General features: G+C 38.9%; 1 protein-coding gene across 13 annotated transcripts in view; it reads right to left on the bottom strand.

Moving 5' to 3' along the window:
- Positions 1 to 18,935, bottom strand: part of ppfia2 (PTPRF interacting protein alpha 2) — a 195,631-nt gene that overhangs the window by 103,921 nt on the left and 72,775 nt on the right. The gene's annotated exons all lie outside the window — the stretch shown is intronic.

The raw sequence follows: 18,935 nt of genomic DNA, 5'->3' as shown, positions 1-18,935 counted from the left end.
TAAACAGCGAGTGAAAAGATAACAGATAACACTGAAAAGACCGGTGCTTAAAAAACTGGGTGCAACATCTGTGGCGAGGTGAATGCCAAGCATGAAATCAGCATTACGCAAGGATAAAGCAATCGCTATTGCCAGGAAAGTGTGAAATCTAATCAGGAAGGGAATAGCAGGAGTAAAACTCACACACATACACAGGTGAACTACACAGCAGTTCAGTGATGGCAAACTACCGCACCATTAAAATGCTTAAATGGACTACAAATGGGCTAAGTGTTTTGGTGACTTTTTGTTTTTTTTAGCGAAGAGGGACAGCAACATTCAGAGAAGCTGAAAATGGTATCGAAAAAGTGAAAATAAACCCCAGTGTCACAGCATGAAGATACAGATACAGAGCCTCTGGTGAATAGTAGGGTGCCTGCTGACAAATGATGATGTAACACTGAGCTCTTTGCTGTAAAAAGCCTTCACATGAGAAGAATTAAAATCTGCTCCTGGGAACGGATCACTGTTAACAACTCTACAAAAAGTCTATGTCAAACTTGGTCAAAGTTTAAAAGCTAAGCGTTGGGGTTGTACCCGCCTAAGCGAGTCCAACTGCTGCCAAGTCAGCCACCACTACTCTTTTCCTTAAAATATTATTGGCTTCCAGTCTGTGTTAAGCACTTTGATGCTGATCATGTGAAAGTAGCTTAAGTTGTCAGACAGGCACGCAGTGCAGAAAATCCTTCACCTTTTCACCCACAGGGAGAAGCTGAGAAGCTTCTTTTCCATTGTACATATAGGACGACCTGCCAAAAACATTTCCATTTCCTTTTAGAAATCCATGCCAGTAAACTGCAATAAGGTAAATAACTACATTCGGGTGATATTTTGCATTCAACTGTTGTCAGAAAAATCTGAAAAATGTTTGCCCACTCAAGTCAGACAAAGGTAGGAGAAAATGCTATCACAAGCTGCTGAGTTTCTAAGATTATTCACAAAAAACATGGAAGGAAAAAGCAATCTAATGGATCTGAAGAACATTTTGATTGATGCTACAAATTCATGTGTCGCCATTTTTAAAATTTGTTAGTTGTAGGTTTTTATCCATTAGTTTCACTCTACTTAGTGACTTAGACTAGACAAATACGTTATTAATTAGTAGTAAATCAAATAACTGGTAAAGCAATTATATACTGAAAATAGCTCCTATAGCTACGTGTAAAGACATCAACACTCCAAACTCTTAAACAGTCAATTAAGATTCCATGAACAATACAAAACTGGGGAACTGCTTCCCAACTCTGGAAATCTGGTGTGGTAGTGAGCACTGCATGGCAAGAAGGTCCTGGGTTCCTCCCAATTTCAAAAGACATGTTCATTTAATTAGTGACTCTAAACTGTCTATAGATGAAAAAGGATGGATAGATGGAAGTATTGATGGATGCATAAGTACAGGTAGATGACAAACCAACGAACCACCAACGAAAACCTTGATCCCTCAAACCATTCACTGGTTGCAGGCTTGCATTGTCTCGAGTGTACTACATTCTAGCAAAGATAAAAACTAGAATTTGGGGCACATTACATCAGATACTATAAAATTGTTTTTATACGTTTATAATCTCAGTCAGTCATTTTGGGTCATACTGAATAAAAATTACGAGAATTTTGTAATAATCCTGATTATGCCATGTTTCAAAAGATTATCTGTGGTATGAAACTGGACACTCAGTGACTAATGACTTGTAACTGACAACTCTTTAGCCAATGAGGATGCCATCCCGCAGTCAGACCGCCTCCCTCTTTGTTGCATCTGTTTTTCACAGTTTTGATGCTGATGGTGGAAATTACCAATAGAGCCTTCAAAACAGCACTTCAGAAACCAATGGATGACATGACAATAGTTGCATCCATCGTTTACACCATCTAATATGTTAAACTGGCAAAATTGATTTTCAGAAAACTTCTTTGACTCATGAACTTAAATTCGAGGTCACTGAGATCCCAGCTCATCTGATATTTTTACGGTATCAATTTGAAACACCTACGTCGCTTCCTTCCTGAGTTAGCGCATCCATGTTGCCTGCCTGCCGACTCAAAGTAAAAGTTAGCAGCATAAACTCCATATAAAAAGGTGGAAACTTTATTTATAAATCTAACCCGTCTTACACTTGTTTCTTCTCAGGTTTTTGCAGAGTATGCTCAAATCACCCACAAACACAAACACATCAGGGTACTCACTTGAACACATGAGTTCAAGGTCAGTAATAGCGCATGCACCTCATCTTCCCATGGCTCACTAAAAGCCTGGCCATTAATGACTACACACTACATACAACTTACATTTCCGCCACCAGCTAACAGAAGATTTGTGTGTTTCTGGGTACAGAGGTCGGCATAGCAGACGCTGTTTCAGCGCTTCTAAGTGGAAGCACTTGTGTAATAATGATCATGAATAATCCATATCACTCATGTCAGAAGAGCTGGATCGTGTTCTTCATTAGCTAAGCCCTAACGAGCCAAACATGTCATGTGATTTTGGAAGAGTATTTCCTTCATCCAAGGCAGCAGAACAACAGATGTCAGAGTCAATATATTTTTTCACGCTGCACAATTTTACCGCAGTTCCTCAACACAGTGTCACTTTAAGTTTTACCTTTGCGTTCCATTTGTCTTGGTTATGGAAAGTTATGTTCAGTTTAACTTTAGAGGTTTTACTCATCTGTGAGGCAATGAACTGATTAATTCTAGAGTAAACAGGCTCTCTTGTGATTCATCTGATTACAAATGCCATTGTCTGCTATCTAATTTGGTTCTTTTAGGTTTCCTGTGCTTCCAAATCTGTTTATTCCTTTCTTTGTCTTCCCTATCTGTCTTAAAGCTACTTCTTGTGTAGGTTAAAGTGCTTTTTTATTTTACAACGTGTTTTACCTGTATTTGTCATTTCTGAGGTTAGGTTCTGCTCTGCCCTGATTGTGTTCACCTGTTCCTTGCTATACTTCTCTGAGTGTAATCCATCCATCCTTTAGCTTCACGAGGTCTGGAGCTCATCCCAGCTGTCACAGGACAAAAGGCAGGCTAATACAGAGATCGGACTGTGGAAGCTGGAGTGAACACCTTGAATTGCCCTGAATTTAGGTCCAACTTTAAGTTACACTTAAAAAATAAAAAGTAAAAATACAGGACATATTTGTGGGGAAAAATACAAGAAATATATCAAAGAATATTTTATATGAGCTCCTTGTAAAAGAGGGAGCTAGTTAGTTTGAAGTGCTGTGAGGATGTGAATGAACATGAATCTGTTATACTAATCTCACTACTGAATTCAGTATAAACAAACTTCCACTGATAAGACAGCACACTAATCTTGTCCTGAACAAACGCAAGAAAACTCTGAAGTGACACCTCAAGAAGTTTTGTTCCCACAACCTGACGTCATCACAGAACTCATTAAGTTTTTTGCAGTTATGCGAGAGCATCTTAATCAACATGAATAAAGTGATCGGCTAGCTGCCAGCCACCGTTTCACAGCTCCGCTCGATAAAGCTGCTAAGCAATAACACCTCTGTTTTTTCAAAGCAGACGTCTGAAGTACGTAGACGTACAGAAGCTGGTGTAAAACTCGGTGTTCAGCTTTGCCAAATCAAAACAGAGTCAATAATATTCCATCTATGACCAAATTCGCATTTATATTTATGCTGTTTAAAACACTTTACTGATAATTATACACACTATATGCCCACATAGTCATTTCTATACAGAGCTTTTTGGGTTTTTTTTAAGCTGAAAATACTTCCAGTGCAGGTACCAGAATTTTGACAGATCACCAAAGGTTCCCTTTTTTTCTCCAAAAATATAGGTTGCATGTGAATTGCAACATACCTAGTCCAACTGCATTAATTATTTACAACATTCTTTGAAATAGCACACTGACTTTATAGTTTGTGCTGAATTATGCAGAGGAGTGCAACAAATGGGGAAATATGCATGCATCCAATCATTATGGCATATCAGGCTGTGTGTCATGTCAGTGCCTCACATTCTCTCCCTCGCTCTATTAACTGTACATATTCTACTAATCGTGTCTCTTCACAGCGATGGGTTTTAAGCACTACAGCTCACTCTGCACACTTTAACGCCTTTATTTCAGTAGGACATTTTTCTAAAAATTCACATATAATCCTTCATCTGTTGTCCTCCTATTCACTATATAATTACAAATCAAAGTAAATCCTCTACAAGCCCCAGAATTAGCATACATAGCTAGTTTATGCCGAGGCTACTCCCAAGCCAGACAAGGCCCCCTGGCTTTGTAAATAATGAACTGCATTGCAGTTAAATCCCAGTTGTAATCATTTGCAACCTCAGGATCGGCTGCATTTATCCAGGCACTGGGGGAAATCTGTTGATGTCGATTGCATAATACCGCATAACATAACTGAATTTCCAGGCAATAATTGCAATGACAACTTCAAAGATGAACAGAAATCAAAACTAACAGATGTATGACAATCTCAAGATATCTCAAAGTATCTTAGAGAGCAAAGAGGGGGGGGGGGGGAAATTGTACTAAACTTTCAGATGCATGATAAATGTAAGCTGCATATCCAGTACCAAATTCCTCTAACTCATTTTCTTACAGCTTGTAGAACTGCGTGTATTGATGACTATGCACAACTCATTCTCTGTTGCCCCTGCTCACAAAGCTGCAGTACCTTATACCAGTTTGTTTTTTGGGTTATTTTGTGCATGCTTGCTTGCAGTATCATGGTAGAATCCAGAATCTCCTGTATCCTTAAGTAAGGATTTGATTTCCCTCAATAGATCTTCTATATCAGCTCATAGTTCATTTTTTTACTAAATGGGTAGAAAATTCTGTCATTTCTGAGTTAAGGATGCACTGATTTTAGAGGTCACCAAATCACTGCAATCACTAGCTATGTTTCGTAATGACAACCTTATACAACACATATGTGGTTAAGATGAATATAATAGTAAGTGAATATTTTATGTGTTGAATGGTGGTTTTAAGGAGCTGCTCCTTTGCACAGTTCATCTAAACTCTTTCCTCCTCTTTCGCTCCAGACACCCATGGGTGTGGCAAAGCCAATCCACCAGTTTGAGCTGAGTAGCAGCGACTGTCTCCACGGCAACCAAGGGTGGATGCTGAAGTCTTTCAAGGGTGCACGGTGCCTCTGTTGCACGTTAAAGCGATCGTCGTGTAGCAGGTGGTGCTCCCTCCTTCAGTGTAAGTGGGAATGGCCTGCATGGCCACAGGGCCTGGTCAGAGCCACGCAATGCCGGGATACCTGTCAGCTTACATTAGCACAGATCACAGAGCCAGCATCAGTCAGTGGCTTGCTTTGTGTCGGTATCAGGCTTATTCGTACGGAGACGAAGACGGAAGGCAACTGTGTGAAGAGGCTCTTGAAGCTGGGGTCCAAGTGCTCCCACCATTTATTAAAGTACCCTCCAGAGAGATAAGGCATAGTTTAATTTCACTGGAATTTGCAATTATCAGTCTGAGGCATTTTTTTGGGGGAAGCAATCACTGCTCCTTGACCTATAATGATTTCATAGGTCACAAAGTTTAATCATAAATGTAAGCCGAAAAGCCTATGACAAATTAAAATTATAGATCCTTAATTTAACCTCTGGAGAGTTTCTCCTCCATCTTTGCTTACATGGAAAATGTCTTCAGTGATGAACCGTGGTTTATTTTGAATACAGCAATGTCGCAGCTTTTAACACAAGAGGCACTAGACTACACACTTCACCTTTGGTGCAAGAGCAAACAAGCTCCAGACAGAGACCATAGCCTGTGAAACATTTAACAGCAACTCTTAAACTAAACTGCAAGAGGAAAATAGCCGAAGCCTGGAGAATCCAATCAGCACTGAATGTAGAGACACTTTTGAATGGATATAACCAGAGGCATTTACGCCTCGGTCTCTGTGGTTGTCAGTTCATTAAAGTTAGGGTTATGCTCATCTCCAAATCCACAGACCACTTCATACCGGTATTTGATATAGGGGAGATGAAAAGGGGGGGAAATGCCTGATCACGAGTAGGTTGTGAATAAGTAAAAGCTACTCTATTTTTCTGAAGCATTTCTAGTTTGTTCTTTACCTGATTGTCAAACTGTGACAGCTTTTACCAGATTAGCATGTTCTGTTCTTCAGTTGAGCCATCCTCCTCAGAAATGGCCTCAGTGGAAAGGTGTGAAGAAGCCATTTTTAAGGAACCAAAACCAAAAGAAAAGACTGAGGTTTGGCAAGTTGCCCAAAAACTTTACTGAAAATCAGCAGCAACAGGTCTTATGGAGCGATGATGGAGACTCTATCATGGTTTAGGGCTGCATTTAATTATTTCAGTCATTGGCTTTCAAGCTTTTTTGCGCCATTTTTTCTAACAAACTATAAAGAAATGATTGGGTGGCTCAAGACTTTTGCACAGTGCGGTATTTAGAGCTCAAGACTGGTCGCAACAGGTAGGCCAGAAGCAGGCAGGTATAAGATCAAGACTCTGTTTTAGTTTCATAATCGTTACCGCTCTTAAAGAGACGTAAGTTGGGTGCTGATACAGGAATATACATTTCTCAAACTGAAATATGATTTTAAACTGTCAATGATTACCCAACTCAAAACTGTAGCCAGTATTAAAAATCTTCCAATAAACACAGACTGATTATCATATCATTTACAGCTGGAAGCAGGAACTGGTTGTTCAAAACATGTGGAAATCTCCAAACTGTGACAGACCATACACATTAAAATGCATATATAGAGCTGGAAGGCATGCTGTAATGATTGAGCAACTGAACACAACATGTTTTTGTAATTATAAAATGAAACGATGCTGGAACGGAGAAGAGTTCACTTTCTAAAACCCTCCAAAATAATTTGATTCCTCCATACCAAAAACAAGGTAGCTAATCCAGTCTGCCCTAACTTTCTGTGTTAATTGCTAAGCCCCTGGTAAACTCGCTCAGGAGTTCCCCCATGTTTTGTCTGCAGGTCCTCAGCCTTATTGCCAGCTGCAACATTATACACTTTCATTAAAAATCCCGAATGGCAATATGCTCCCAGCTCAGCTGCAGGGCTCTTGACACAAATGATCTTTTTAGAAAAGAAGTGACTCCAAAAATGTGGCTGCAGCTGGATTCCAGGAAAAGCAAAAAAAACAAAACAAAAACAAAACAAACAAAAAAAAGAAACACAGCAGCAGGCGACAATGTCTCTACAACCAGACATCAGATAGAAGAGCTGTGAAGATAATCAGACAATTAAGATCTCTGCTGGCTTCCTCGGAACATACACTCAGCACTCTGTGAACATGCCTTTTGGGGAAAAAACATTAGGTGCTGAGGTGGTGTTGTCTCAGCAGGGAGTCTATGTTTTGCTGCCAGATAAACCGATGCGGTTTATCCCATGTGAGCCTCCAAGCGGCTGTATTGATTTTGCATGATGAGAGGGTGGTGGTAGCAGCAGGGAACACAGACCTATGAGCTACAGAAGCAGTGTCTCTGAGTCTAATACCTGTGCTTTTTACATGTTGCTTGATGGCTGCACAGTTATATGTAAACAGAACACGTGAGAAAGAAGAACCATTACACTCTCCAACCTTGTAAACTTAACAAAGATTGTATGTAATAGATCAGATAGATTTATTGTTACAATTCACTTCTACTTTCTTTGATTGGTTCTAACTTGTTCTAAATCAAGAAAACAAGATTAAAACTGCTGGCAGGGAAAGTAGATAACACTGATCACCTTGTTAAAATCCAATCTTATGCTGGTAGAGCTTGGTTGTGCAAAACAGCCCAGGAACTCAAGAAATAGGGCCAACACCTTTGGATATCTCCAACCTCCACATGAGGATGTGCAGGAATAGGCCCAATCAACCCCACCAAGACCCAATGGCCCCGATGCCAAAGTCTTGGTGCCAGAAAACTCACAAGCCAGATCTATTAGTAGATTAGTTGACATAATCAATGATGCGTATTGTATTGGCTAGGAAACAAGGTGTTTGACGTAGCCAAAAGGTCAGAGCTGATATGTGACCAGCAAGAAAGCAAGATCATAAAGATGTCATATGACCCCTCAAATAACTTTATAAACTGTGGCAGTGTAGTTAAAAGCCAGACGGCAGTTTGTAACAGTCCAAAAACCCTTGCAGCGTAACAGAGAAGCAAAACAGTGCATAATTAATGTTGCTGGGTTTACAGCCTGGTCATGGCATTATCAGCATGCACACACTAACACACTAACAAAGCTACACACATACTGAACAGGAAAAGACAGTCAAAGCTGGTGTAATTGAATGTAGCAGAGATTTTATTGCCACTGCATTATTCACAAAGGCCACTGCCTACTGTATCGCCTCATGTGAATGACTGTAGGGGAGATGTAATGCTGCAAAGACGCAGTGTGTGAGAAAGTAACAGACTATTTCTGAGGTCTAACACACAGCAGGCCTTTGAGAAGCTTGGGGTGAATTAATTACTTAGTAAATTGAAAACGCTAAGTCATGTGCCTCCAAATGGACTCTTGTTTTGCTCTTTAATCCAACCTGCACAGTGACGGGTAGCTGAGTGAAACAGAAATGTATGTTGCAATCACAGTGAACCAAAGGAGGCTGTAAGACAAAAGAGATAGAGATGTAGAGTTAATGACTGGATACAGGAAGACCCTTGACACCTCCCAACTATTCCCATTATGGAGCAATAAAATTAAACAGCATGGAGGACTGCCTTGTGGAATGGGTATTCCAGTTTCAGCTCCACAGATGATAAATTTTGATGGAGAGATGCAGGGAAAAGACAGATCATTGAGCCTAAGATACTGCAAAGGCTGAATAGAACAGCCACAGCCAGTGTAAGAATAAAATAATTTTAAAAAAAAATTTTTTAATTGAAATTTATTTCAGTCAACAACAACAACAGATTATAATTTTACATAAAAGTACTCAAACAGAAACCGAAAAAGGAATAGGCTGAAGCCTTATGGCTTATACTTATCCTATCCCTTACCCCCATAGAAATAATCAAATCCTTAACCAAGAAAATAAATAGCATTGATAAATAAGTTGTATAACAGTTTGAAAAGAAATCAATGATAAATCAAGAAATTAAATCAACACAAAAAATTTTTAACAAACCAAATTTCTATAACCTTGTATAATACTAATTTTTAAAATCTTCCTGAAGAATGACAAAGAAAAACACATCTTCAGTTCATCATTAAGTCCATTCCATAATTTCACTCCCAACACTGACACACATCTATACTTAACATTGGTTCTCACTTTAGGCATTTCAAACTTATAAGACCCCCTTAAATCATATTTTCCATCTCTTAGTTGAAACATACTTAAAATACAAACTGGAACATTCTTTTTCATCACACGATATATCATTTCTAAAGTTTTAGAATATATAATGTCCATGAATTTTAAAATACACAAACCAAAAAAAAACTGGTGGGTGGACTCCCTATATCCAACTTTATTTATTATTCTAATAGCTCTTTTTTGCAATTTAAATATTGAATCCAAATATGTTTTGTATGTGTTCCCCCAAATTTCTGCACAGTAGGTCATATAAGGCAAACAAAGGGAAGTATACAATAAATAAAGGCAGTTCTTACTCACAAAATCTCTTGTTTTATAAAGAATAGAAATAGACTTGGATAATTTTCGTTTCACATGTTCTATGTGGGGCTTCCAACAAAGTTTATCATCAATAATTACTCCTAAAAATTGTCTAATATACTCTTTCAATTTCAACATTATTTAAATTCAATTTTACTTTAATATTACTTTTACTACCTCCAAATAACATAAATTTTGTTTTACTTTCATTCAATGATAGTTTATTAAATACAAACCATCTATTTAACTTCATGAGTTCTGTTTCCACTGTTTTCAGTCATTTCTTTATGTCTTATAATTAATATAGTTACTGAGTTTCTATGTTTCACTGGGTCATTTGTTTAGTCTAACAACAATACACCTGACCAGTACTGATCTATGGAGATCCAGCACCTGAGAAACACTGGCCTAGATATTAGTTTTTGCAAACAAGTTGGTGTCTTTCATGCAAACTACCGGTGATTGTGGCAATCTAGTTGTGACCAAAGCTAGTAACCAACACTACAGGGCTTGTACTTTATTCAACGCTATTGGCAAAGAAATTATTCAAACTTTACTGCTTTACTCAAGCAGGCAGTTTTCTCTGTGTAAACAAACTCGACAGTGTAAGTGGAGGAACATTATTTTATCATTAAAAATAAAAATGTATTATGTACAAGTTCAGGGTGCAACAGAAGCCCATGGCTGATGCACACAAATTACAAAACTTAGATTTTCTGTAAGCATCAGCACTATGATAACCTAAAGCAGGTGGCAGCCTTTTCTGTAATTACAGACCTCTTAATTGCTGCCCATGCCTTCAGTTTGCTTAGTGCTCCAAATACACGTCTCATATATTGCCCACTTACAGCTGGAGAGTTGGCCTGGAGATAAGGGAGCAAGTTAGATGACAGGTCTGACAAATATGCTGACGACGTCGCTTTTACCAGGGCGAGCCAAGGATGTGCCCCTGTTTTTATGTGCATTATGGAACAGGGGCTGCAAGTGCGTATGGGAAGAAGAGAGGAGGATTAAAATATGGATGAAAAAAACTACTGGATATCAGGCAATTTGGATGGAAATGACACATTCATCAATGGCTGAATGAGCATGTAGTGAAGTGGTGTTTCTCTTACTCCTTTAAAAAGAAAAAATCCCACTTAAAAAGTATTCAGATATTTTAATCCCTTCACATACGCAGTACATACTTAAAAGTTCCATTTCTTATTTATTTATTTATTATTTTTAGCTTTATCTGTCTTATTACACTAAAAGTGAATCAAAATTTCTTTGGTCCACCTCCGGGACCATGCATCTTTAAAGTGGACAAAACTATTTTTTCAGGTTTTCTGCCATATATATCCTGTTACAGTCTTTGGCTATATTTTATTTTAGCAACCAACGTCTTTTAAAATCCAAATCCCTCTAGTAGAGCCCAAGAATAGTAATAAGGAGCTGGAAATGAATATAACAAGTTCACTTTAACACTTAAAAATCTGCAGGACGCCCATAGAAAAAGTATATATATCAGTCCTGCTTTGATTCAAGCCTAGTAAATAAACGCACGGCTTTATATTCTGTCAAGAAACCCACAGGAAATGTCACCTTTCAAGTCCACATTGCTGGATAAATGAGATCAAACTGCTGCACAGAGCTAGGCAAATAGTTGCACCATAATTGCGTCAATGAAGAGAGAGGTTATTGCCATGCTAGAGTCTATTGAAGTGAAGTGAGTGGCTTGGCCTGAGTGTGCTCCCAACTCCACTTTAAAATCTCTGTGGGATCTATTATGGATCTGCGTGCATGTGTGTGAAAGTCTGTGAAGGTACTAGCTCTGTAATGCATCAAATACGCTTTACTGTTCAACATGTGTAGCCGACGATACGGCAGAAGATTAAAGGATGATGTGCAATAAAGAGAGAAAGACATCACAGCATCGCATTAAAGGATAAATGATACTGGAAATATTATACATAGGCCATTTTGTTACGGACTAAACATCCCATTAAGAGACTAACCAGTGATTAAGCCCATCATTCCATTCATCACTGCTTTAAAATCCCTTTCCCCAATTGTTTGTATTGAAAGGAAAAAAATTCAGGACATGGACAAAACAAAACATTAAATCATTTCCTAAAGCATTACTCAGATAATTAACAGGTTTTAAGAGGCTTTTTTTTTGGGTATCTTATGCAAATCAATATAGCACATGACAAAGAAACAACCAATTGAATATGTTGGTAGTTTTTTTTAAATAAGAAAATTAGAAACTAGTTTAAATGTTATCATGTTTCTTTTACCAGTTACCATTTATGAAATACGGTAATAATACAAATGAACAAATATATAATTGGTTATTTTTAAAATATTACAATTTTGTCATACAGGATTTTTGTGTGAGCAAAAATACCACAAATGTAAGAATACAACAGCAAGTTTGGGTATCTTAAGAATGGCCTTTTCACAGACCTTTTCCCAGGAATCTTAAATCCCCAGACCCATTTTAGTCTTTAGTGCTTCCCCCAAGCAGCCATGTCAGCAAAATCCATAAATCAGATGGCAGGTGTCAGGTCGAACATTGCTCTGTTTTAGTCATTTTTAAATGACACTGGAAAAATTTACTACACTGGAAAGAAAATATTTTATGAAGACAAGTTTTAGGCAAGTCTTTTTCTGCATAACTGTTAGATTGGCTAAAGTAAAGTCTCAGTACTAGTTAGTTTGGGCTAAAAATATTAAGCCCCTAGTATACTTGTATTTAAATATAAAACTCAATTTTCACATTTGGATAATCTTTTTCCTTTAAATATAAATATATACCATCTCAGAGCATCTGAGCCCATGACATCTCTCTCCCTCTCAGTGGTCATCACGCTTCACCTCATTGTTGCTAATGAGCGATTTTATCATCTGGAATCAGCACTTTTCAGAACAAGCCCTAGTACCTAGCAAAAATCTATGGACACTTCTGCTGTGTAATTTCGCTCTTGTGCCCATTGTTATTCCACTGTTCTTGCTGTCTGGGAAGAACAGGTGCTGTGGAACTAGAATAAAAATAATAGACATTGTTTTGCTCTCAGTGATCACTTAACATGCAAATACATTCAAAAATTCACAGCACATATATTATCTTCAACTTATATGCATGGTGATTTGGCAGAAAATGCTGCATTTAGTGATTTGTTTCCCCCCTATTTAAATAAGCGCTTTGCAAAACATCTAATTGAATTTCGGCTGTAACTGGGAGTGAGGCACACCTCCCTCTGCATCAGCGCAGCCCACAGAGTTTGTGCATTTCGCAGAACTGATTCGTTGCTTGTATATTTATCTTATGCATAGGGTTTTTGTCAGATAACCCTGCAGCTATAACATCTCTGTTAAGACTGAGGCTAAAATTGCCCGCTACAATCTTTCTACGTTCGCCGTAGAAAGATTGCTGAAATTGGCTATTTGGTTTTTTTTATCTTGACACTACAATTTCCGGAATAACTACACTGTCAACAACAAGGTGGAGGATGAATGTTTATTTGCATACTGGCACATGAATACAATCTTTTTCTCCTGTCTCTTGTATGCACACACAAGCACACACCCTGGTATACAGGGGCCTCTTGCTTTCGAAAGCATACTCATCCTTTTAATCGGTCTGGAATCCATCAAAGTGGGTCAAACTCCCTTCCCCATCTGCCCGGGCCAGATTTTAAATGCACGAGGGCTGATTAAAAAAAGACCAAGAAAATAGGGCAAACGCCTACAACACACAAACGCATACGCATGCACACGTATACGTATCACTTGGGAGACCAGCGGCGGGAATGGGATACCAAAGGGAGGAGCGTGCTTGTGATTGTGTGTTGATAAGGATATTGAGGGCATTTGTAAGCAGTTACTATGTGCAGTGTAACAAATGAAAGGTCAAGAGCTTCGATTTGAGTCTGTCGGCCGTGTGTTAATTTGTCATTTTTGTGCTAATTTGCATACGGCCACCTTTTGTTGATCCATCAACGCTGAATAACACGACGCAGAGAGGGTGGAGCACACAGAAAGGGGAGGGGGAGTGTGTGGCAGGGTGCTGGGTAAGACAGCTGTGATGATAAGCTCGCTTCCACAGCTGGGTGTTGTTACTGTGTGAGCGCATTTGTACTTGTGTACGCGTGTCTGCTGTACGCCTGACTGACAAGACTGTGTAGTTCACATGCATTGGTGGAGTCTGTTTCTTCGCAGTCTTGCGTGTATTAATGTATGACTACATCTGCACACACGGTGAAAATTCAGCTCAAAACAAAAACTGACAGAAACAGCTGCAGAAATGTTCCAGATAATCAGGCAAGCACAGTTCTCAAAGCTTCAGCTTCTCCCTCGGGATCAACCTGCAGGACTGTCCAGGTGTCATATGACGTGTAGCGTCTCCACATCTGCACTGGTGAACGTGCAGCAGTCATAAGACGGGATGGGGTTCTGCATTTAACCTGTCATCGCGGTGCACGGACGGGGATCCCCAAGATTACGTTTTGACATTTCCATATTACCCTGAAATATGTTATTCAATTATAAATGTTAGAAACATGAAAAGATCTTTTTCAGTCTAAAAATAAATTTGTTTAATGTATTTAATTGAACAACCGAGAGCCAAGAAAACTGCAATGATCATTTTGTTATCCACTATACTGACTACATTTTTCTTTATATTATTTTATAAATGAAGGTCACAAACAAACTTCTTTACTGACAACTACAGGACATGTCAGCAGCACTCAGTTTGTGCTATGGTAGATTGCGTGCACAGGAGATAAACTGGAAGTTGAGCCATTGGCATCCTGAGCAACGAGGAATAAGTGTTTACTTGTCACTCAAACTGCTGTCTGGTGTCTCGCTATGAGTCATCCCATCTTGAGGCTCTTTCTGTACTCCTTGAGCCTGTTTGGGCTGGAGAGAGTGCTCGCTTGAGAATGCACATTAGTTAGCACTGATTAACGCATCTGAAGATGTGAAATGGAACAAGAGGCACTGTGTCATGTCTGCATTCAGCTTTAGTAGTGGAGAAAAGAATTTTTATCAGGACATCAGTACAAACATCCCTCCTTGGCGTTAAGCACCATAATGAGAAGAAGCACTTTTTAATCAGCGTATACAGCCACGTTGCATCTTTTCTGTCAAGCCCTGAACGTGAACCCTCAGTCAGACAGTCGGAAGTGGAAACCAGTAGCAGCACAGCTCTAGCAGTTTAATTAAGTGAGGTTGGCCTAGGCTGTGGCTCTGCTTACAAACAAAGCACAGGCGACAGATGCTTATAGACAAACCCAAACAGAAGCTTTTTAGCCAAATTCCCCCTGTGGCCATGCTGCTATAAACCTCCCAAATGCCAGCTCGCTGCAGAAGAGAGGATTATTTTGAAGGAGACCAGTGAGTAGCAGCTCATTTTCTTCCTCTCTTCTTTAACAGCAACCGAATATTTTAGAAAAACAAACAAACAAAAAAAAAAAGGGGGTCGGTGAAACATATCTGACAATCTGTTCAAAATTTCACTGCCAATTTTGCTTAAGCCCTGATTAGACTAAGAAGTCAGTGTTACTTCCTTCTTGTTATCCATTTTATAATAGTTTATCCTACACTAGGAGCTTCTTTCTGCAATGTTGCTAGAGGTGTAAAGCTGCAGAGGCCATATGGAAGACAATGCACTCTAGACTGTGGGGGAAAGGGAGGCTTTTAAGCAAAGACACTCCAGCTGTAGCTACTAATCACACGAAACGCTAATTTGAAAACCAAGGACAAATCCCGGGGAACAATTATGTATAATTTATTAGATAGCTCAGCCCTGACAAACTGTTTGGCGGGGTATTGTAGAGTAGCAACAACCAAATATTAAATACAAGGCCACAGACAAATCAACAAATAATAATCAAGGATTGAGCTAAATTTGACTTGACTGTAAAGTGACACTTGCACAAAATTGGAAATATTAGGAGATTATAATTGTTTAATCTAGACTTAATATTCTTTTCTTTTCTTTTTTTTTTAATTATCTGCCATATGTATACTGTTATAATAGTAGATCCTCATGTAAAAAAGTTTAAAATACTATGAGTGATCCCTGTGAGCCTGAAGCTCAGGATTTAAAATGCCATTGCCATTTTTGTCTACTTTTGGATCTTTATGATGTCAGTAAGAAAGGATTTCCTTATATGGTGTAAGGACAGATGAACTAAAACAGCTTTTGTATGAACTGATCAGCTGCACCAAGGTAGGAGATAAATAAAGATTTAACCATGAATCCAGCAAAATGATCCCAGTAGAGTGTGGAAACACAAATGTGTAAGTAGAAGTGAGAATATTAGCCCTCCCTTTAAACTTTTACACTCTGTAAGATTATTTCACAAAGGTTTAAAATCTGCAAGTGCTTTCCCCTCTCCAGAGAAACCGCCCAGGGACAAGAACCATTGTGTGTATTGTTTGTCTAACCAGCTCTTAGTAGTACAACTCTTTAAAAGTGTTACATGATGACACTACAAGAGCACTTCCTGCAGAATTTCTGCCACTTGAAAGAGAATCATGACTAAAAATCTGCAGCAAACTAAGTAATAATGCCCAAAGGGTTCAGAGCACTGCCAGCAAGTCTTCCCCTCATGGGAGGGTTTCCATAAATATGAACACTCCAGCACAGCAAACAGTCAAAAGGCAGAGAGAGGTAGTTGCGTCACTCCTCTGTGTCACCTTGTCGCACAGTAGAAGTAGCACGTCAAAAGAGGTTATTTTACACCACAAGCTCAACATGCATTTTAGTCACACTTGAAACCAAAGGATAACAGCCTGCTGGTCAATCCACAATCTGATATAGCTGTATTGGAGTGATACCTACAACATAATGATGATGCTCCAGACCATCACTGCAACCAGTTATGTTATTGCCATATCATGGCTTTGTGGTTTGGGGGAATGCACATATTTCAGGGCTTTCTGGTAGAAAGTCTTTTTAGCGGTGGACAGCATTGTGAAAGGATCTATGCAACTCAACCCAAGATATTTTGCTAATCGTTACAGCGTACAGATAAGAAATTTAACTTGAACTTCTAACTTAAGCATTTTTCCTCCTGCATCCCCATATGGAAAAGATATATATAAATCTTAGTAAGTTTGTATCTGTCTTGTGTGAAACTTGTATGAAAAGCATACAAGGGTGAAAACAGATATAAGATCCCTTGAAAAATTATATAATGAAACTTGTATGTTTTGGATACTTACTAAAACAATGTATGAAAGTAATGAGAAAGTGGCCACTTTCATGAGTAAATCATATAAGTTTTTACCATTTCTTTTCCATATGGGTGTGCATACAGGTCCACATCCAGTCATGTTTATGGTTGTGAAACACTGAATGATCTTTATGGACTGTAAAATCTAATTAGTTCCCAGAACATAAAAAAAAGTATGCAAACTCGTCTCAAAAAAAAAAAAAACAAATAAAAATTCTTCGTTTCTCTAATATCAACGAGAAGTTGATGGTGCAGATTCTTGTTCCCCTGCACTGAATGATCACAATGATCCCTTAAAATGTACCACTTTAAAACTGCCATTAGTTTTTAACCAAATCTTATGGGAGAGAAAAAAAAATGAAGATGAACTTTTGCGAAAAGTAACTCGGGATCTTGCAAAAGTTAATCGTTATTTTTTTTTCCTCCCATGTCCCTTGCGGGGCTCCGTTGCTGTCACATGCAAATCCGTACAAAAGACTGCTACAAAAATAAAGAAAAAAAATAACTTTGTTAGTACTGTATTCTTGAAATTTTAACTTTAAAGCTGAAAAGAAATGTCTTTTTGCAGGGGACTTTCATGAAATAGGCATGTTAAAATTATCAGACTGGCAGTGTTTGTGGACTGTTTCGCACAGAACCACCATGCCTGAACATAACCTCCTGAAGTAATTAGCATAGCTGTAGACTTTTCATCTCGTTTTTAGTGCATCACATTTGAATTCTAGGCCAACTGGAATGCTATAAGCCAAGGTTAACCACAAAACTGCAGGTGATAAAAGATGCTCCTTCATTCTACCCGATGTCTTATGTTAATGTGCCACCTCTGCTTGCTTTTGTATGTCAATAAGGAAATATCAGTTAAAATCTGGAGCAAGTTACAGTAGGCACAGCAGTGTGTCAGACTAGAAAGTCCCAGACCGAGAAAGCTGTGACACTTCTGGGTACATGTTTGCAAAGCCTGGCAGTGCATACTAAAGAAACTGAATAACTTCATCACCCTGATGGAGCGGCTGAAGCTTCAAAAGGCACCTACTTTGCAATTTAATTTGCCCCAACTGATTTATAATTGCAAACTAGGAAGGGCAATCTGATGAAATGAATATCATTAGTAGATGGTAAACAATTTGACAGGAAATGTTTTAAGTGTTTAAATGACTGTACTGAGAAAGCACTGGTATGGATCAGTGCAGTGACATTATATCACCCCAAGAGTGGAAGAAAAAGACTTGTGAGCAGCCCAATAGTGGCGTGTCCTTCGATTAATTTATACAGGGACTTCCTGGGACTATAATCTGTGATCTAGGGTCCTTTTGATTTTGCAGTATCAGAGGAGCTTCTTTCAACAGGTATGAGCCCTCCAGGGAGCCTTTCTTCACTAATGATTTGACATGAAAAGGCAAAGCTGAGGTTATGACAAACACAGAAGGGGAAAATCTTCAAATGGTAAAGTCACAGTGGCTCAGTAGTTAGAGGGCATATGAATAAGATATCCGAGGAAATGATTTAAGAGGCAGAGATAATGACGCTCTGCTTGCTTACCATAAAAACAAAGTGATCTAAAATTTCACAACAAGAGTAAAGCAAACACAAGAGCAAAGGGATGAGACAGTCTGGTCTGTTGCCAGCCCAGATTGTGATTTGATTGATGGGCTTATGAGGCAGGTGTATTTCTACATGTATATGTCGTCCAAAACTGAGCTCCCCTCAGCACTTCTTCTCACTTGAAACGCAACCCGCAAACCACTTTCCACACTTACGAAACCATGCTGACTGCACCTGGCTGCAAAAATTTCCAATCATCATCACCTTTTCCTCCCCTTTTATGCTACAAAGACAACCAGCAGGCGCTCGAAGACTGATATGAAAAAGGATACAGTCTCACTCACTTCCCTTCTTCCTTCCACCCACAATAAAACAGAAAGTACTGGCTTGGTTACAGGAGTAACACGCACTCGATCAATATCCACCAACACTGCTTCCTTGCATGCACGCATGGGCTCTGTGCAGAGCTGAATTATGCAGGGGGTGGTGGTGTATGTGTATGTTTGTGTATGTGTGTGTATGTGTATGTGT

This window comes from Haplochromis burtoni, unplaced genomic scaffold (genome assembly GCF_018398535.1).
Source record: "Haplochromis burtoni strain Fernald_Lab_line unplaced genomic scaffold, NCSU_Asbu1 Contig_49, whole genome shotgun sequence".
Classification (NCBI taxonomy): Eukaryota; Metazoa; Chordata; class Actinopteri; order Cichliformes; family Cichlidae; genus Haplochromis; species Haplochromis burtoni.
This window is presented reverse-complemented; position numbering and strand designations above follow the sequence as displayed.